Consider the following 22,055-nt stretch of genomic DNA (forward strand, 5'->3'; position numbering starts at 1 on the left):
AAGCAAAGTGCTGCAAACACTCCAAGTCAATAAGCATCTAAGGTGAAAGATTGTTTGTATTTCAGATTCCTGTCTATGAGCTGATTACACAATAAACAATTGGACTGCAGGTTGCTTGGTTTGGAAGGAAAAAAAAAATGAGCAAGTGGCAATAAAAGTGTACTGTACACTTAACAGTCACACCCTCTGGATATCCCAACTTGTTGCATAACCACAATTCAGAAAAAGCATGGAAAATCATTCAGAACAATCCAATCTAAACAGGGTAGATGCACCTTGTAACATTAACTGCAGTAGCTGTGCTAAGAAACACTGCATCCACAGCAGTTTTTTAAAAATATAAATTGACAATTTTCTAACTACTTAAATAGCAGAACACAGTTATTTAAAAGAGCATAACAGCTTCTTTACAGTACAAATGGTCACAGGGAAGTGCCAAAAATAAGAGTCAACCACCACTTACTGGAGGACACAATTCAACTGAACCTGCCAATTTAAATTTAAAATTACTTCCTTATTTAAAGTTTTACAGAATGCAATAGTGAACATGAAAAATTTGCATGGTGGCACAATGGGTAGCACTGCTGTCTGTCAAGGACCCAGATTCGATTTTAAGTCTTGGGTGACTGTGGAGTTTGCACATTCTTCCTGGTCTGTGTGGTTTTCCTCCAGGTGCTCTGGTTTCCTCCCACTGTACGAAGATGGGCAGGTTAGGCAGATTGGTCAAGTTAAATTGCTCCATGTATCGTCCAGGAATGTGCAGGCTAGGTGGATTAACTATTGTAAATGCAGGGTCACAGGAATAGGAGGCCAGGGTAGATATCAGTGGGATACTCTTCAGAGGGAAATGTGTTGCTGGAAAAGCGCAGCAGGTCAGGCAGCATCTAGGGAACAGGAGAATCGACGTTTCGGGCATAAGCCCTTCTTCAGGAACCCTATCGGCTTATGCCCGAAACGTCGATTCTCCTGTTCCCTGGATGCTGCCTGACCTGCTGCGCTTTTCCAGCAACACATTTCCAGCTCTGATCTCCAGCATCTGCAGACCTCACTTTCTACTCTTCAGAGGGTCAATGCAGACACAATGGATCTTTCTACACTGCAGGGATTCTATGATTCTAAATTGTAAACATACAAATTAAAACGGTCTTAAACCTATTGATTACAGCTCCTTGGAAGATATGACAATTAAGCTATACAGACCAGAATGTCCAGGTTTTATCCTTGAACTACGCTGAGTCAAGGGATTTCAGCCTTAGCAAACCCCTAGGAGGAGAATTTATGCAAGATAGGTATGCAAGACTGGATCAGGCTTATTGTGCATTAGACTTCTTACTGGCACTAAAAATCAAAGACACAGAAGGACAGCTAACCAGGTATATGTCCTGTGAATCCTTATTCAAGAGCACCAAAGTATTCAGGGAAATTAAAAATGGACTCAAGCACTATTTTTCACAATTGTATACTTTGTTTCATGGGGTGAGGGCATCACTGGCTGACCCAGCATCTAGTGACCAAACTGAAATGCTTGAGATGGTATTGGTGAATTAACTTCTTGAACAACTACAGTCCATGAAACAGTTCTGTTAGAAAGGGACTTCTAGGATTTTGATCCTCCAGAGGTGAGGGAACAGTGGCATATGTCCAACTCAAGATTATAACACGCTCAGAGAGGGACCTTGCATGTGGTGTTGACATGCATCTCCTGTCCTTCTCTTAGGCAGAGGTGGTTGCAAGTTTGGAAGGTGTTACCAGATGAGCTGTGTGAGTAATTGAAGTGCATATTGCAGATGGTACAGTGTCATCACGGTCATCAGTGGTGGAGGCAGACATTTTAAAGACAGTGGATGGAGTGTCAATCAAGTGAGCTGCTTTGACTTGATTGTGCAAGAATCTTGACAGTTTGTTGGAGGTGCCACCATCCAGGTAAGTGAATAGTAGTCTACCACACTCCTGACTTGTACATTGTAGTTGGAGGGCAGGTTTGGAGAGGAGCTACTTGCTGCACAGGATTCCCAACTCTCATCTGCTCTTGCACACAATGTTTTTATAGCTGATCCAGTTTAATTCTGGTCAACACACCTCCGCAGACATTAATCATGCAAGATTGCCATTAAACGTCATGAGCAATGCTTAAATTCTTTCATGGAAATGTGTTGCTGGAAAAGCGCAGCAGGTCAGGCAGCATCTAGGGAACAGGAGAATCGACGTTTTGGGCATTAGCCCTTCTTCCTGAAGAAGGGCTAATGCCCGAAACGTCGATTCTCCTGTTCCCTAGATGCTGCCTGACCTGCTGCGCTTTTCCAGCAACACATTTCCATCTCTGATCTCCAGCATCTGCAGACCTCACTTTCTCCTTAAATTCTTTCATGGTGGATGGTCATTTGCTGGACATTTGGGGCTCAAATACTACATCACCTGTCAGACTAAGCCTGCATATGGACAGAGGCTGCTTCAGTATTGAAGAATAGAGAACAGTGATGAACAAGTGTAATCAGTGAACATCCTAACTTGTGAGCTTATGAACAAAGGGAAGGTCACTGATGAAGCAGTTGATGTTTGGGCCTAGTACACTACCCTGAGGAAAAGGTACCCTAAGGAAAGGAGGGGCTCTTGTAGTGCAGTGTAGTGTCCCTATCTTTGAGAGAAGAGGCCTGGACTCCAATCCTACTTACTGCAGGGATGCTCAACAATATCTCTGAACATGTTGAGTAGAAAATATGTATTCCAAGAAACTCTTGCAGAGATGCCCTGGGACGGAGATAGTTGATTTCTAACTTTTTTTCCCTTATGCAGGTTGTGACTTACCCCAGGGGTTTTGCTTCAATTTAAACTCCCCATAAAACATTCACATGTAAATTTGTTAAAAAGCCAAGCAGCAGCAAGCCACTGAAACACATTACTTATAGATGGGCCTGGTACTTTTTGTCAAGCAGAATCAGAGCACATGGATGTCAAGCCAAAAGTGAATATTTTAAGATTTGTACCCAATAATTTGACTGAAGTGGCCACTTCTAAAGAGGGAAGAGGAGGTAGGACAATGTCAGAAACAGGAAGACACCAAGCAGGAAATTCCAGAGCGCAGGACCTTAGCACCTAATGCATGACATTTAAAACATTAGGAGCAGCTCTATAGGAGTCAATAGCTAGGGGGTGTAGGCTTGGAGAAAGTTGGAGATGCATAGCAGTGAGACCATTAAAAAGGGTGGATGAACATTTACAAATGGACAACTTAGATGGCTGGAAACCAGCACACTGGACTAAGATAGTGTAGTTAGCCACGTTAAGAGTTGCCTTGATTTGGTTGAATATCGCAAAAAGAGTGAAGGTCAGTGCATTTAATTACAGTAATTTATGTAGCATGGAAGGGGAGCAGACTTTACAAGCAAATGTGAACACTTGTGGGAAGATATTGATATTCAAAGATTTTGTCACAGGGAAAAACAATGTTGAGGTCCCACTTATTTATAACACTGTATATACTAACTTTTTTTAAAAAACCCAACACTCGGTTATAGCCCAACAGATTTAATTGGAAGCACTAGCTTTCAGAGCACTGCACCTTCATCAGATGGCTGTGGAGTACACAACTGTAAGACAGAATTTAAAAGTTTAAAGTGCGATGTAACTGAAATTATATGTTGAAAAATGCCTTGATTTTTTGTTAAGTCTCTCATGTGCTAGAATAACGATGTTGGCTTCACTTCTTTCATATGTAAATCACAATTTAAAAAATTACATTCTCAGGCTACCTTGAACTATTGGTGTCAGCCCAGATAATGTGAAGATGTTTGCCCCCTGTGTACTGTTATCTGTGCCATAATGTTTAGACGGATTCTAATTTTAAAAATGAGTTAACAGACTCTTACATAGATTCATGCAGTTTTTTTAGCAAAGTACAATGTAACTCTCCAAGTACAAATTCACCTCACAAACATGTGTGCGCACGTGCTCTGGGGTATGGGGGGGGGGGGGGGGGGAGATAGTTGAGTGTCTGTGAGAGAATCTGTACGTGTGAGAGTTTAAAGGGGTCTAAGTCTGTGAGAGGGTGCATGTGTGTGGGTTTGCAGCCAAGTTTGCAATGACAAAAATGGGTGGGAAGGCACATAATGAGGATGACAATCTGCAGGGAGATAGTGATAGATTAAGTGAGTGGGTAAAAACTTGGCAGTTAGAAAATCATGTGGGGAATTGTTAAGTTATGTACTTTGCCCAGAAGAATAGAGGAGATTACATCAGCTAAACAGAAAAGGTTGCAGAAAGCTACAGAACACAGGAATTTTGGATTTCTTGGGCATGCATCACCGATAAGCTTGCATTCGAGTTCAATGGATAATAAAGCAGGCAAATAAAATATTGGCCTTTAAGAAATGCGTGCTATAGCAGAACTGACTGTACTGCTACAGTTTTAGTACCTATTTCTGTTTCCTGTCAATGTAAACAGAAATCCATTCATTCTTGGAGACCTTCTTTCTCAAGTTAATTTAAAAGTCATCACAATTGTCACAAATAATTACAAATGAATAATTTAACATATGACTCCATGTAGAAACACCATGTGCTACTGGTTCTATATTCAAAATTACAAATTCAAAAATAAATGGCATTAAAACATATGTAAATCATATACTTTGCATCATAATTCTGACTTGCAAATATATCGTTCCTTCATTGTCACTGGGTCAAAATCCTGGACCTCCCCAACAGCATTGTTACATTGGTACCCACACCAAACAGACTGTAGCTGCTCCTTGGATGCTGCCTGAACTGCTGTGCTCTTCCAGCACCACTAATCCAGAATGTAGCAGTTGAAGGCAGCTCACTACAACCTTCTCCAGGGCAACTTGAAATTGCTGGTAAATGCAACACAGTTGGACATGAAATGACAATGTTAAGCCAAGGCTCACTTTGCCATCTCAGCTGGAGGTTCTTATGGTCTCAATGAGAAAAGGCTGTTTTTCTTGGTGTTTTGGCCGATTTTCATGCTTTGGCAAACACCTCTACTTTAAAAAACTTAATTATCACAATGTTCTTTATGGAAGCTTGCAGTACACAAATTGGATTTTGCACCTCCTGCATTACATCAGTGATTACACTAGCATGCAAATACCATTAAGTATTCTGGGATATCCTGGGAATTCCAGATGTTGAATAGAAGCAATGTATTTTTTTTTAAAAAAGCGTTGTAAATGGAATTCGCTGTTACAGACAGAGACTGGTAGACCCATTTCACCATAGCGCAGACTGAACATTTTAATTCTGTGGACACGCAAGAAAAAAATTCTTATCTTCAGTCTTTGTAAAATTCCCATTTTACAAAGACTGAAGATATAAGAATTGATGCTTAGAACTGTACACAACTTTCGATATCCAGGCTTCTAAATCATAATGCTGTTTTAACTTAGACTAACATTAGGCAGTATTAGAAAATGCACTAAGTCTAGACTAAGTCTCGTCTCCCAGTGATGAGAGATGTGCCAACTAAACTTTGTTTAGGTGAAGCACACTGGTAGCATACCGGTTAAGTATGCAAATGTAACACTTTCATTGTATTTCAGTGATCCTATCAATAGAGCTAACTAAATCTTAGTCTCAAATGAAAATTAACCCAATCAAGTAATCACTAACTTAGATTATTTTAAATGTATTTTTAATTAATTTCACCCTCTAAATTTTATCACAATGATACCTCTACACCTCAATAAGAAAACTAAAGTAGCACTTCTACACTACCAGCAGATAATATGGACCCCATGTTAAATGACCATTGTCTATAGTTTGCAATGAAACTAATTAGGAGCATCTCAGAGTGAAATTTGCTATTAGATAATTTAAAAGTGCAATTGTTGAGCATTCCTTTGATTTAATGAGTATATGGGTGGCATAGCAGTGGACTGGATACTGCACTATACCTTGCGTCAGGTCAATATTTACATACATTTGGCAGCACTGTGTAGGCCTGAGGCATGCAGCCATTAATGTTTACAATTTTGCATATTTCTATTTTGCTGTTAAGAGAACATGCAGATATAAAAATAAAACTTTTAAAAGTCAGAGTATAAATCAATTATGCAATTGATAGTAATCAGTACTGATATTATTAACTGTGGTCTGTTTCATCCCCAAGACTTTTGCTTTGTTTCTATGCTGGGCAAAGCAAGCCACATTTGCAGCATTTTTGTTTTTTCCTGAAGCACATATTTCCTCCTCCTTGCATAATTTGCTAAGACAACACTAATTGCTATTCAACGACCTTTAAACTACAAGCTAAGGCAATGAATAACCTTACACGTGGGTGTACAATAATACTGGGAGTCAGGAAGTGTATTAGAGTATTTAGGGTGTAGGCTTGCTCGCTGAGCTGTAGGTTTGATATCCAGACGTTTCATTACCTGGCTAGGTAACATCATCAGTGGCGACCTCCAAGTGAAGCGAAGCTGTTGTCTCCTGCTTTCTATTTATATCTTTCTCCTGGATAGGATTCCTGGGTTTTGTGGTGATGTCATTTCCTGTTCATTTTCTGAGGGGTTGATAGATGGCATCCAAATTTGTGTTTGTGTTTATGGTGTTGTGGTTGGAGTGCCAGGCCTCTAGGAATTCTCTGGCATTTCTTTGCTTAGCCTGTCCCAGGATAGATGTGTTGTCCCAGTATGACAGTATAACATGATTGGGTCACAGTATCAAAAGGATGCATGAAAAGGATACATGCCACAGTGTCTGAGAGGTATTTGATGAGGACTTACAGTTGTCACACTTTTGAGTGTCTGGATGGTGTCCTCAGATGGAATGGAGCCAAATACTGGTCTTAAAGAGGGCACAGCATCCAGTATTCAGTGATACAGCTAGACTGAACTAGTCAACCACTTAAAATTCTGAGAAACTGAGGTTGCCAGAGGGACTAACCAGAGATTCCAGCCCATGCAAGTTCATTTGGACGCTTGTGATTTATGTATCAAAGGAAACTGTACCATTTTGGGGTCACCATCTGTGCTCTAAAGTTATCTTTCTTTAAAATATCTATACAAATAGCTTCACTAGAAAAATAAAACTAAGTTAGAGCCGCAGAGTTAAACAGTTCATAGCATGGGAACAGGCCCTTTGGCCCAAACTGGTCCACACCGACCAAAATGTCCATCCATGCTAGCCCAGTTTCCCTGCAGTTGGCCCATATCCTTCTAAATCTATCATATCCTTGTATCGTTCAAATGCCTTTTAAATGTTGTTCATGTACCCACCTCCCTATACCTCAGACCATTGAGGCCTGGCAACAAGCTTGTACATTTCTTCTGCACTCTTTCCAGTTTAAGAACATCCTTCCTTTAGCAAAGTGACCAAAACAGAACACAATACTCTAAGTGTGGCCTCACCAACATCCCGTACAACATAACTTTGTAACTTCAATACTCAAATGGTACTTGCTGATGAGGACCAGTATGCCGAAAGCCGTTTTCACTGCCCCCTCTACCTGTAACTCCACTTGGAGTTTAGGTTCACCGTTCTCTGCAAGATCACTGTTCCACTGCACTCAAGACGCTACTATTCAACATGAAACTCCTATCTTGGTTTAACTTTCCAAAATGCAAGACCTCACACTTAAATTAAACTCCATTGCCAGATTATAAAGATCTTGCTGCAATTTCTGATAACCTTCCTCACTGAGCACAATACTGCCTATTTTAGTGTCATCAGCAAACTTACTAATCATGCCTTGAACATTCTCATCCAATATAGCCTGACAGTCCACTAGTCTCAGAGCTCAAGCCTGACAATTACCCTCTGTTTCCTACCAAGAGGCCAATTGTGTACAACCATAAGACAGTGGCCTAATTTTAGCTCCTTTCAGACTACTGAATGGTGGAGCAGACTCGATCATGGCTACTAAGTTTCTCAACCCTATACTCCTGCTTTCTCCCCGTAACCCTTTACACTAAAGAACCTCTGTCTTAAATAGTCCCAATGACCAGGCCTCCTCAGCCATGTGTGGCACTGAATTCCACAGATTCACCATTCCCTGGCTGAATAAGTTTCTTATCTCCGTTTGAAAAGATCTTCCCTTTACTCTAAGGCTATGCTCTCAGGTCCTAGTATCTTCCCAACCTCTACTCTGTTCAATATTCTATATTTCAATTAGATTGCCTCCCCGCCCCTATACTTCCAAACTCCAAGCATAAACCCAGAGTTCTCAAATGTTACTTATCTGATAAACTTCTCATTCCTGGGACCATTCTCATGAACCTCCTCTGAACTCGCTCCAGGGCCAGTACATCCTTCCTGAGATATGGAACTCAAAATTGTGCACAATATTCCAAATGTGGCCTGACCAGAGGCTTATAAAACCTCAAAAGTATATCTCTCCTTTTATATTCAAGTCCTCTTAAAATAAATGCCATCATTGCATTTGTCTTCATAATTTCAGACTCAAGTTCACCTTGGGAGAATCCTGGACTATGGGGAAGGGGATAGGAAGCATGGAACACCCACTACCATTTAGCTGTTTCTTGGATCAGCAACATCAAAACTACCCGACTGCTTTCAGTGGATAGTCAGTCTGCCAAACACCAAATCAAACCAGAGAAAAGCTGAGCTGGAGAACTGGCCACTCCCCTGTCATTGTACAAGTGCGTTTTTAAACTTGAAAGCCTTTGTCCTAAGGCAGCATCCGTTAGGTATAATCAAGTTGGCCCTAAAGTCCATCAAAAGAATTTTCAGAATCGTGACTTTGACAACCTCTCTGGGGGGGAAAATGCAAAGGACAATCGAACCTTGTTAAAGGAGCAACATCACCACAGGTCGCAACACAGCTTTGTGGAACACCACTTGCCACCAGCTGCAATCCTTTCATTCGCACTTTCTGCCAGACATTAGCTTCTATCCATACTAGCACCTTACCTCTGACACAGTGGGCTCTCATTTTACTCAGCACCTTGTCAAAGGCCTCCTTGAAGTCCAGGTAGATAACATCCATTGGCTCTCTTTGGTCTAACCTGCTTGTTACTTGCTCAAAGAAATTCCACCAGATTTTTCAGGTATAACCTCCCCATGAAACCATGCTGATTTTGCCCTATTTTATCCTACACTTCCAAGCATTCAGAAATCTCATCCTTCACAAAGGATTCCAGGGTCCTACCCATGACCGTGTTAGGCTAATCTGTCTGTAATTTTCCTTTTGTTTTACTCCTTATTTAAAACAGGGTGTCACGTTAATGATTTTCCATGATACAATTTGCCAGTTCGCCCTGGATTCCACACAATCTAACTTTCCAGAGCAGCCTACCAAGTGGAACCTTATAAATCCATAGAGACTACAGCTACCACCTTGCCCTTGTCAACCTTCCTGGTCACTTCAAGAACTCTAACAAATTTGAGAGATATGATCTCCCATGCACAACTGCATGTTGATTGCTTTTAATCAAACCCTGCCTTTCCAAATGCATAGCTTATGTCTCAGAATCTTAAGTCACATACCCACCACACATTAAAATATATTTGGTTTACGGGTCTATAGTACCCAGGCTTTTCTTTGCTACCCTTCTTGACTAGTGGCACAACATTTGCTTATCTCCCAGGAGCTCATCCATGGCTAACAATGCAAAAATATCAGCCAGGGCCATTGTAATTTATTCTCTAGCCTCTTGCAGCATTTTTGAATGCATCTTGTCAGGACGATGAGATTTAGCCACCTTCATACATACTAATACATCCAACACCACCCCTGTGACATGGACTGTCAGCAAGAATTGACAACAAACCTCCCCCAAGTTCCAATGTCTTCATGTTTTTCTCCATGGTTAACAAGAGAAATTCATTGCAGACCTTAACCATCTCTGGGTTCTACACATTCATGCCCCCACCTTGGTCCTTGAGGCCCTATTCTCTCTCTAGTTATTCTTTTTCCTTTAATATACTCAGAAGAACCTCATTGGATTCACTCTAATCTTCTGAGCCAAGACTATCTCGTGCACCCTTTTTACCCACCTGATTTCCTTCAGTAAATTCCTGTATCCCCAAGGTACCTCCAGGGATTCCCTTGATTCCAGCTTCACGTAACTGCTTCACCGTTTTTTCTGGTCAAAGCCTCAATATCTTGTCGAGGGTTCCCTATCCCTGTCAACCTTGCTGTTCACCCTCACAGGAACAAAGACCTTGAACTCTAGCTCTCTCACTTTTAAAGGCCTCCCACTTGGAGCTACTATGCTGAATCAGGTCATAAAGGACCAAAGTACGTGTCAAAGTTACATAACAATAAAACTGATACAAAGAGCAAGGGTACATCAAATATCATCACGGAACCAGTAATACTGGAACTGCACTTGCAATCAGAATTCAGGACAGCATCCTGGTCTTTCCAGCAACACCTAAACTCCACGAGACAAATAAAATACTGGTTGTAAGGATTAAGCACTAACATAAGTTTACTGGAGTAGGGCACACAAGCGTTTGACTGAGCAATTTTCTGAGGAAGTGCAAGAAAACAAGAGATAGAACACGACAAACAAACGACAAGCTGAAAATACTAGCAATCCACTTGGCAAGACTTGCTTGAAAATTTGCTTAAAATCTGCATCTGCAGATAGGTTATGAACAAACATTAGTAGACCATTCAGCTTGCCAAACCTGAACTGCTATTCAACATTGTACAATCATGGCAAATTGAACACTTCAATACCTTTTACTCATCCCATCTCAACACTGTACAAAGTGCAATCTCCCTTATTTTTAAAATTGTGCCTATTGGTTTTAGACTCCCCAGGCAGGACAAACATTTCACCTGCATCTACCCTGTCTATTTTCAACGAGATCACCTCGCTTTTTCAAAATTGAAAACACAGGACCAATATGCAGACTGTCTTCCTAGAACACAGTTTCAATGACATGACTAAGTCTGGTAAATCCTAATTCCACTCCTCTATTGCAATATCTTTTCTCAGATAAAGAGGTCAAAGCTTCTCACTACTCTCAGTGCAGTCTAACCAAGCTCCTATACAATTGAAGAGAGGCTTTATTATTCCTGGACACAAAGCTCAAGGCAAACTACAAAAATATTGGGTAACATACACACTTATCTATTAACCTTCCCCCCCCTCCATTCTAAACTAATCGCTAACGTACTCAGTATGCGAATGCTATATGGCATGCAGCAGAGATTCAGAAGTTCCAAAATGTTTCCTGTAACTCTAGAATTCACTGCAGCATTAGAAGGTTATAAGTCATGGGCTCAGAGTTAATCATTCCATTCTGATTAACCCAATTAGATAGTATCAGATCCCGAAAAATATCCGCTCCTCAAAATTAAGTGATCCAGATGCCATTTTGTTCTTTTTCACGATTAAGTTTGTCCAGATCCCAAAATTATCCTGCAATCTCATTTGGCTCATTTGCAACTGTATATATTCACACATATCTTTAAAAACTATACTATTTATCACAGTTTTTCAACATTTATCAGTTTTGAAGATTTCACCTTTTTCTCATTTAGAGGGATCTCTAGATGCTTGGATCTAATTAGTGACAGCACAAAAGTAGTAAATTAATGCCAAATGAAATTTCAGGGTAATTTCAGGATCAGGACAACCTTTAAACAAAAATAGCAGCCAAACTGGTAAATTTGAGGAACACATTCAAACAAACTGCAAAGATAAAGGATGGCAAATAACTTTGAGTATAGTGTCAAAAACAACCAGCTAGGCAACACACCGCAGAGAAAAAGGGATGACAAAATGTTGATAATCTTTCCAGAGGTGCTGAACTTGCTAAGTGTCTCCAGTTATTTTTTCCATTTTAAATGGAGTTACACAAGATCAAGTTTAATTTAAATTTAATGTTCAAATAGATGCACACCATTCAGCCTATTATGTCTGCTTTGCCAAAGCAATCACAGTTGACCTGACAATCCTCAATTCTACTTTCATGCTGTTTTCCCACATAAACCTCAATTCCATTACGGATTTAAAAATCTGTGCACCTTAGCCTTGAATATACTTAATAGCAAAGCCCTAAGAACTCCGTGCAGTAACAAATTCTACAGATTTGCTACCCTCAGAAGCAATTCACACCCATCTCTTATTCTCTGGTCTCAATACCTACTTTGTCAAGCCTCAAGAATCTTCCATATTTTAATAAGGTTGTCCCTTATTCTTCTAAAACTCATGAGGACAAGCCTAATCCACTCAACTTCTCTTCATAAGTCTCTCCACACCCAGAATCACTGTGTGCCTTTCCTAGACTTCCACTATTGCCAGTACATCTTTCCATAGATAAAGGAACCAAAACAGTTCATCTTCCAGATATTGTCTGACGACTGCCCAGTACAGTTTTAACAATTTCATCCTGCATTTCTACTCTATTCCCTTTGGAACAAAGGTCAACATTCCATTCACCCTCCCTATTACCCACTAATATTCATGCAGAAGAACACCCTAATTCCTGTGCTGCAGCTCTGTTTAAATAACACTCACCTTCTTTATTTTTCCTACCAAAGTGGTATAACTACACTTCTCCACATTATATTTCATTAAGCAAACTTTGCACACTCACTTGGACATGTGCCTGCAGTCTATCATACTCACCACTTTATTCCCCTATTTGTACCATTTGCAAACTTGGCTATATTACACACTTCCATCACCAAATCAATGTATATTCTAAATTATTGCCCCAGCACAAATTCCTCACGTTCTTCACCAGTTACATTTTAGAGAAAATGCCCCCTTATCCCAATTCTGCTCGATCAACTGTCTATCCCATAGCGTTAAGGATTTAGATGGAGAGGAATTTGTTAAGCGTGTACAAGAAAATTTTCTGATTCAGTCTGTGGATGGAAAAAGATAAACCAGATCTAAAAGTTGAAGTTTTAAATTGGAGAAAGGCTAATTTTGACAGTTTTAGGCAAGAACTTTCGAAAGCTGACTGGGGGCAGATGTTCGCATGTAAAGGGACATGCTGGAAAAAGGGAAGCCTTCAGAAATGTGATAACGAGAATCCAGAGAAAGTATATTCCTGTTAGGGTGAAAGGAAAGGCTGGTAGATATAGGGAATGCTGGATGACTAAAGAAATTGAGGGTTTGGTTAAAAAAAGAGAGAAGCATGTCAGGTATAGACAGGATAAATCGAGCGAATCCTTAGAAGAGTATAAAGGCAATAGGAGTATACTTAATAAGGAAATCAGGAGGGTAAAAAGAGGACATGAGATAGCTTTGGCAAATAGAATTAACGAGAATCCAAAGGGTTCTTTACAAATACATTGAGGACAAAAGGGTAACGAGAGAGAGAATAGGGCCCCTCAAAGATCAGCAAGGCGGCTTTGCGCGGAGCTACAGAAAATTGGGGAGATATTAAACGAGTATTTTGCATCTGCATGTACTGAGGAAAAGGAAATGGAAGATATAGAATGCAGGGAAATAGATGTGACACGTTGCAAACATGTCCATATTACAGAGGAGGAAGTGCTGAATGTCTTGAAACGCATAAAGGTGGCTAAATCCCCAGGACCTGATCAGGTGTACCCTAGAACTCTGTGGGAAGCTAGAGAAGTGATAACTGGGCCTCTTGCTGAGATATTTGTATCATCGATAGCCACAGGTGAGGTGCCGGAAGACTGACTAACGTGGTGCCACTGTTTAAGAAGGTTGGTAAGGACAAGCCAGGGAACTATAGAATAGTGAGCCTGACCTCTGGTGGGCAAGTTGTTGGAGGGACTCTTGAGGGACAGGATGTACATGTATTTGGAAAGGCAAGGACTGATTAGGGACAGTCAACATGGCTTTGTGGGAAATCATGTCTCACAAACTTGGTTGAGTTTTTTCAGGAAGTAACAAAGAGGACAGAGTGGTGGATATGATCTATATGGGCTTTAGTAAGACGTTCGACAAGGTTCCCCGTGGGAGACTGATTAGCAAAGTTCGATCTCACGGAATAAAGGGAGAACTAGCCATTTGGATACAGAACTGGCTCAAAGGTAGAAGACACAGGGTGGTGGAGGAGGGTTGTTTCGCAGACTGGAGGCCTGTGACCAGTGGAGTGCCACAAGGATCGGTGCTGGGTCCTCCACTTTTTGGTCATTTACATAAATGATTTGGATGCAAGCATTAGAGGTACAGTTAGTAAGTTTGCAGATGACACCAAAATTGGAGGTGTAGTGGACAGCGAAGAGGGTTACCTCAGATTACAACGGGATCTGGACCAGACGGGCCAATGGGCTGAGAAGTGGCAGATGGAGTTTAATTCCGATAAATGCGAGGTGCTGCAATTTGGGAAAGCAAATCTTAGCAGTACTTATACACTTAATGGTAAGGTCCTAGGGAGTGTTGCTGAACAAAGAGACCTTGGAGTGCAGGTTCATAGCTCCTTGAAAGTGGAGTCACAGATAGATAGGAGAGTGAAGGTGGTGTTTGGTATGCTTTTTATTGGTCAGAGCATTGAGTACAGGAGCTGGGAGATCATGTTGTGGTCGTACAGGACATTGGTTAGGCCACTGTTGGAATATTGCATGCAATTCTGATATCCTTCCTGTCGGAAAGATGTTGTGAAACTTGAAAGGGTTCAGAAAAGATTTACAAGGATGTTGCTAGGGTTAGAGGATTTGAGCTATAGGGAGAGACTGAACAGGCTGGGGCTGTTTTCCCTGGAGCGTCAGAGGCTGAGGGGTGACCTTTTAGAGGATTACAAAATTATGAGGGGCATGGATAGGGTAAATAGACAAAGTCTTTTCCCTGGGGTCGGGGAGTCCAGAACTAGAGGGCATAGGTTTAGGGTGAGAGGGGAAAGATATAAAAAAGAGACCCAAGGGGCAACTTTTTCCACACAGAGGGTGGTATGTATATGGAATGAGCTGCCAGAGGAAGTGGTGGAGGCTGGTACAATTGCGACATTTAAGAGGCATTTGGATGGGTATATGAATAGGAAGGGTTTGGAGGGATATGGGCCGGGTGCTGGCAGGTGGGACTAGATTGGGTTGGGATATCTGGTCAGCATGGATGGGTTGGACTGAAGGGGCTGTTTCCATGCTGAACATCTCTATGACTCTATCCATTCTAACATACTGCACCCAAACCACAGGGTCTTAACTTGTCTTGCATACAGTATTTTATCAAAAACCTGGCAGCTGGGTGCTGTGTCCATTATACAAAAATCAAGATAAGCTTTTGTACATATGGTTTTTAACCAAAACAAACAGTTGACTATCTGCATCCTTGACCGAGAAACTGCACACAACGCAACAGACCAAGAATTGCGTAGATTAAATACAGGTCATTCTGCTCTTCCATGATGAGTTTGCAGAGGATTGAAACTATGCTATAAAAACTCACGCTATAAAAGATCGCTATAAGTTCACATTAGCCAAACTGCATCCACAATTCAATTGTGTTTAGCATGCTATACTAGAATGACCTGCAGGAGAAACTACTTGGTGGCAGAAAGGCACAAGGGGCATGAATTTCAAAAGCGATCAGCAAAATATGGTGACAAGGATAAAGATTACAGAGCAAGATGTTATGATCTTAACGCATTTGCTTGAAAATGGTAATAGAACAATATCCAAGGAAAATTGCTGATTAAGTCCCCGCAAATACTTAACCAAAGTAAAAAGTTAACATAGGCACAATGTTTTTGGTTCATCATTCAAGATTCTGTAACAAGCAGCCTGGAGCTCCTCCCAGTTAAAAATATTTGTTTTTGTGCAAAAACAAAAAACTCTTGCAGCACTGTACAGAAAAGGTGAATTTAGTTTTATTACTTTTGTATAAAACTAACAGAAAATTGAATACATTTGAAGCTTAAAATATTATGTAGCACTTTTTGCTTTGTCACAAAGCACTTCACAGGAGATGGTCAGGATTATAGCTGAAAACAGTATATTTTGAGGAAACTTAAGGTAACAAAAGGAGAGGGCAAATGATAGACACTAGTGCAGATATTCTCTATTCTTTCCTGTTGTTTTATCATTCTACCTGACTCAAACATTTGGTTACTAAACTTCTCAACCATTTAGTTCCAAACAATACTTAGCTGGATTTACATTGAAATTTCCTCCATTACACCCAATAAAAATAAATATCCTGGTCATTTCTCATGACACCTCCATACTCAATTTAAAAAATAAAATTTGCAAAGTTAAAACAAAGATATTTAAAACTGAACATTCATCCTTTCACACGTGTATTTTACTACTAGTTAAACTATTGTGAATACTCCTTCAAAAGAGAACATCTCAGGACTGCAGGTTTTCCGTTATCCCTTTGACTAAACCAGCTGATTGCTGCCCATGCAAGTCACCTCCAAAAGATATACTCAGACCCCAAGTAAAGGTTTTACTTTCTCTTTCCTGCTCTGCCTCATCACAAAACACAGATCTCAAAATACAAATGCATATTGTATTGGTTTACACAGTCATTAAATGTGAATCAATTTTGGATTCTTTTGAATCCAAAGGATAGATCAGGGTATTTTTTTTTTTAAGGTGACACAAAGTCAATACAGTGAATGCCCACTGTGTTTTGGGGGTTCAGTTGGACAGCCCTTTAAAATGCCACAAACACACGCAGAAAATAGTCAAGGCAGCTAATGCTGGATTTCAAACCTAAAGGATTGGAGTACAAGGATGCAGACTTTATGCTGCAGTTATACGAAACTCTAATTAGACCCCACATAGAATTAGGGCCAGATCTTCCAGGAGAGATGTTAGAAAGTACATCTAAATGCAAAAGAAGAGTGCAGGTTTGGAAGACTTCCTCAAACAGTAATTGATGCTAATTTAATCGTTAAACAGAAGCCTGAGACAGACAATGTTATTTTTAAGGGGATCAAGGGTTATGGGCCCATAGCAAGCACATGGAGTTTGGCCACAGATCAACCATGATTTTACTGAATGGCAGGACAAGCTCAAGGGGCTGAAAGGAACAGGAATGGGCCAATATTCTTTATGAATATTGTTGCACTCCAAGGAATGTTTGAGGTCATTGAAGACATCTTTTCATTTTAAAACAAGAAAATTGGACGGTAAGTTGAGAAAACAGGACTGGCTGGAAAGAATTTTTCCATGAGCCAATTCAAAAGCTAATTTTGAGGGACTTTAGCCTGAATGATGTGGCGTTGACTTGAAAGAGGAAGCTGGCGTTCGCTCTCCAGAGTTTAGAACAGAGTGATGCTGGACAAGCACAGGTCAGGCAGTGTCCAAGAAGCAGGAAAATCGACGATTCGGACAGAAACCCTTCATCATAGCAATGTGCCCGAAATGTTGATTTTCCTGCTCCTCGGATGCTGCCTGACCTGCTATGCTTTTCCAGCACCACTCTAATTCAGACTCTGGTTTCCAGCATCTGCAGTCCTCATTTTTGCCATTTGCTCACCAGTCTATCTATTGAATCTGTAACAGATATTGCCGATGGAATTTTTTAAAAAAGAACACATCCATCTGCTAGTACATTAAAACAACACAACTGGTCTGTATCCTAGAACTTCTGCTGATTTGCAAAGATCTTCGTTAAACAATCGGCCATAATGTCGAACTGACAGATGAACTGGTTTTGGATGTCAATGGTGATCAAAAGCACTCAAATTACTTCCATATTTACACAATTTGACCCGTACTCTTAACATTTCTGCAATTTCACCATTTGAAATATTTTAAATATAAAGCATGAACCTCAAGATCATCTGGAACTTCAGGTTACCAAAAAACAGTTTACAGCACTTCCAAGTCTATTTCAAATTACAGAATGGAATCTATAACAAACAGTGGCAGTTGCAATAAGAAATCAATCTTGCAGAATCAATTCAAAAATTGCAGGCATTAACATTTCAGGTACTTATCTAGGTACAGCAAAGAGACTCAAGGTACAAAAGCCCACAAGCCCAATTTACTAAATTATCTTATTGGTATGAAAACACTGCAAACATTATCTTAACATCCAAAGAAGCAAGAATACCATCAGATGCATTCCTGAATAAATGCTAATATTCTAGAAAGTCAAGTGTTTATCCACTTACATTTTCATGAGGAGACATTATCCTAACCATTCAAATTTTCATTGTTCCCATTCTTTAAAATCAATTTGCTTGGATGTTTCAACACACCTGCTAATACTATTCCACCATAACATTGTCCAAGACTTATTCTCTAACCAGAAACCATACATGGGCCATGGCGAATCCTAACCACCAGGAAAACAATATGAAATTGCAATCAACTTGTTCAAACTGATTACAACACACCTCCATGGCAATGGGACCTGAAGTTTTGGTCCAGAGGTAGAGACATTATTATTGCACCACAGGAACCCAAATTTCAAATCATCCTGTTAGGGCATACTATGGGACATCTCAGAGGCAGATGGAACTTGAACCCAATGCTCTTGGAGGTAGGAAGACTACCACAGAATCACAAGTCCCTCTTAAATGGAAAGGAGAATTATATTTCTTTTCAGAACATCTGAGAGCACACACAGATGAGTTCAGGAGGTATGGTTCGAGTGTGGGACTAGCTGGGTAGCTTTCAATAGCCACTGCAGACACGATGGGTTGAATGGCCTTCACCTGTACTGTAACATTCTATGATATTATAATTTGTGAAACACTTGCAAAATAATAAGAGTGGAAGCCTGTTCCTTTTTTATTAAAAAACCAACCTGTTCAGACATGTTATGACACCTCTAGAACAAGTGGGGCTCGAACCCAAACCTTCTGGTCCAGCTGTAGGGACACTAACATAGCACAAAGCCCTAGCTTTTTATAGTAGCATGAAACTTCATTTAAAGCCTAGTAAATGTATACATATTTCACTATGATTAACAAGCAAGCTAAAAAAATTTAAATGTGTGGAATTTATATAGGCAACCTTGCATTTTATTCAAGTACCAAACTACCTTAGTTGGCCACAAAACAGTTTGATTGTTTTTCACACTTTCAGAAACTTTGTATAATTGCAGATACATAACATAGGATAATACTAGTTAATTGCATGCCAACCAGTTTAAAAAAGACAATTAGAATGGAAATTGCACAAAACACATTGTAAACAGATTACTACAATTGAAGAACCAGACTTCAAATGTCATCTCACTTCCACAGACACTGTTTTCACTCTGGTAACGTGCATGCATGGTTTCCAACACCCAGCAAGGTAAAATTCAGATAAGGTAAACTGTACAACTAAGCTAACCTCAAATGCTCCCCAAACATCTATGTATACTGCAAATAGGATCATTCAGGATGAAGTCATCTCAAAAGACAAGGATTTTAACTCAACAAACATGATCTACAGAACAGTTCATTGGTAAGCCAGTCAGGCAAGTTATAAGCAGGAAAAGGTTTAAATGCATTAAAGCTTTGTTAATCTTTCATCAGCTCCAAATGTGGAGCTTTAAACCTGATAACTAAAACAATTTTATTAAAAGTTTAAAACAGAATTAAATGCATCCAATGAAGGTTACAGATTACATTTATGAACACACTATTCCAAAATAACAAATTTGAAGGTGGTCACCCAAGCCACCACAAATTGACCTGAATCCCAAGCAGTCAAGTGTCATTTATAGGATCGAGGCCATCTGGTACTTTGTTGCTCCCTGAGGAACAATCTAGTCAATCCTACACCCTGCTCAATCCCTGTAGCCCTACAAAGTTTGTTTCAAGGGCCCATGCAATTATCTGTTGAAAGAATACTGTTGCCACTTCCACCAGTCTCAAGGGCAATAAGATCCAGGTCTTTACTACTTTTTGCATAACAATGTTCTTCCTCACATTTCTCTAACAACTCTTGCATAGAAACAAATCCTTTTACCATCAACTCATGAGAACAGCTTGTTCTTCTGGACCTCAACTAAATTTTGCAATCTTGCAATCGCCTCTCAATTAGGGATCAAGACTAATAATTCAGCCTAAACTTAATCCCCATATTATAGGACAACAGAGCTTTTCAGCAACAGCCTAAAACTAAATAAATGGCAATATGCAGTACTCGACCATAATTCTTCAAGTAAACAAAATTTTACATTGAGGGGAAATAAAAGCCGGTTGCAAATATGATCATGCTCTTCAGTGCAACCAGAGAGGATACACAGTGAACACACTTGACATTAGACAGCAGGAAATGACAACTGACTAACACAACTGGACAATGAACTCCTCCAGTGTACAAATGGCTCACTGATTTAGCATCATGTTTTGAAATGGCTTCCAGATAAGTTAAAATAGCAGCTCAGCTCACAGCTCAATTCACTAATAAGTGAGCAAAGTCAGATTTCAAACTTAAAATTGGTTGGATCAAATATTCCAACAATTTTGGATGTATTTATGAGTGCTGGGCCAAACAACTGCTAAATTGAAGTTATATACTGTATAAAACGTCAAACACAAAAAGCAACCTATGTCACTGTGCTACAGGATTGCTGAATGCCTACTTAAAACTATACCATCGTTTCACCAGGAAAAAAAGACATCAGTAACAAGCATTTTCAGAAAACAAACATTTCATGTTTTAAATTACTGAATCATCACTGAAGTATAAGGGTACCGTTTTCAGACCCATATTTGGATGTCATCACATGGGTCAGGAATCAAAATGACAAGATCCCTGTGTCAATTTCAATTATCAAAACATCTCCCTGCCTTGCACTCAAAATGATATAAACTTACAAAATAATTTGAAAACAGTCGTTCCCTATGTAATTTGGTCAATTTCTTAGATAAATTTAAGTTACAAAACCATTTCGTTTGATGACCATGCATTCTCATTGCATGTTTGAAAGGATTGTTGTCCCTCACAGGTCAATAAATGCATTTTGGCAAAAGCCATAACAAATTCTGTTAGGAGGTGGGGCCCAAGAAACCAATGTCTCAATCCAATAGTTTTTTTAGTCTGTGGTATTTCATATTACAACTTGCATCTTAAGTTTGTGCAATAGACCAGTCTTTCAAGAGCCTAAATGTGATCAATACCCTACCAATTCCGAAGTAGACATATGGGCTTGATTCAGTCATCAACCATGAGCCCAGATTGAAAACTTGTTTCGTAGCCATTTCAAGTGTATGAACTTGAGCCAATATCTATTCAAATGGTACAACAATGTGGTAGCAGGCAAGTGATATATTGTAGGAGCTGCCAATGCAATATTAAAGAAAAGCCAACTGCTTATTCTGGTTTTATAAATCCTATGGGAATATTAAAAGGCAAATGCCAGAATCCTGGTCAAGATTCTTCAATCAACTAACAAAATCAAAAATAATTATCACAATGGCATGCAACATATCAATGACTGGTCAGTCTACCCAAGAAGAAAGAGCAAATTTGGTTCATAATCATCTGTTAATCTGAAGAACAAATTAATTACTTTGGCAAATCATACCTCAAAAAAAAAACATACCTATTAGAGATCCAGGTTATAGTCTCTGAATTTACAAACAGCACCACATTTAGGACAACCTACTTGCAACTCAAGATGGATCAAATTTCCTGCTACTATCCTAACAAGTATTAAAAACCTGACGAGCAAATGTTCTTCTCTCACCAACTAAAAGCAAACTATCTTGTTCACCTTCTATCAAAAAGAGTGGTACAATGTGAAAAAACAATATCCATACACTTCACACCTAATAACCTTACTACTTCAGTGCAAACAAAATTTGAGAGAGAAAAATAGCCTTGCAATATATCATAGTTCTATCAATTGAAGTTCAGACAATCTCCCTAAAATTTGGTGTAGATTGCAGCTCCTTGAGGCTTAATATCAAGCATTAAATCAACCACAGCACTGGGGGCAGTTACACAACTTTGGGGACTCTCTGGGCTCATCTATGATGACTTTCCTTTATGCAACTACATAAAGCACCTGACAAAACAAGCAACACAATCATTTTCAGAAGCCTGTCTGCAAAATCATTTATTAGCTAAGTGACAAGAAAACTACATAAAATGGCCTTTACATTGCTACACCAGTTAACCAGAACCAAAATTAAATTTTAAGCAGTAATTCTGCTTATTTCTGCCACACTTTCCTCTATTATCCTAATTTGGTCATCAGAATTTGTATTTATATGAACAGATGGGACCTAATGACAACAGC

General features: G+C 39.7%; 1 protein-coding gene across 1 annotated transcript in view; it reads right to left on the minus strand.

Annotated features, from left to right (window-relative positions):
• The window catches only part of LOC122562302 (polycomb protein suz12-like), a 53,783-nt gene that overhangs the window by 27,165 nt on the left and 4,563 nt on the right, over positions 1 to 22,055 (minus strand). The window lies entirely within an intron of this gene.

The sequence above is a fragment of the Chiloscyllium plagiosum genome, unplaced genomic scaffold (genome assembly GCF_037043375.1).
Source record: "Chiloscyllium plagiosum isolate Xiang-an unplaced genomic scaffold, Cpla_swu_hap1 HiC_scaffold_25, whole genome shotgun sequence".
In the NCBI taxonomy this organism is placed as follows: Eukaryota; Metazoa; Chordata; class Chondrichthyes; order Orectolobiformes; family Hemiscylliidae; genus Chiloscyllium; species Chiloscyllium plagiosum.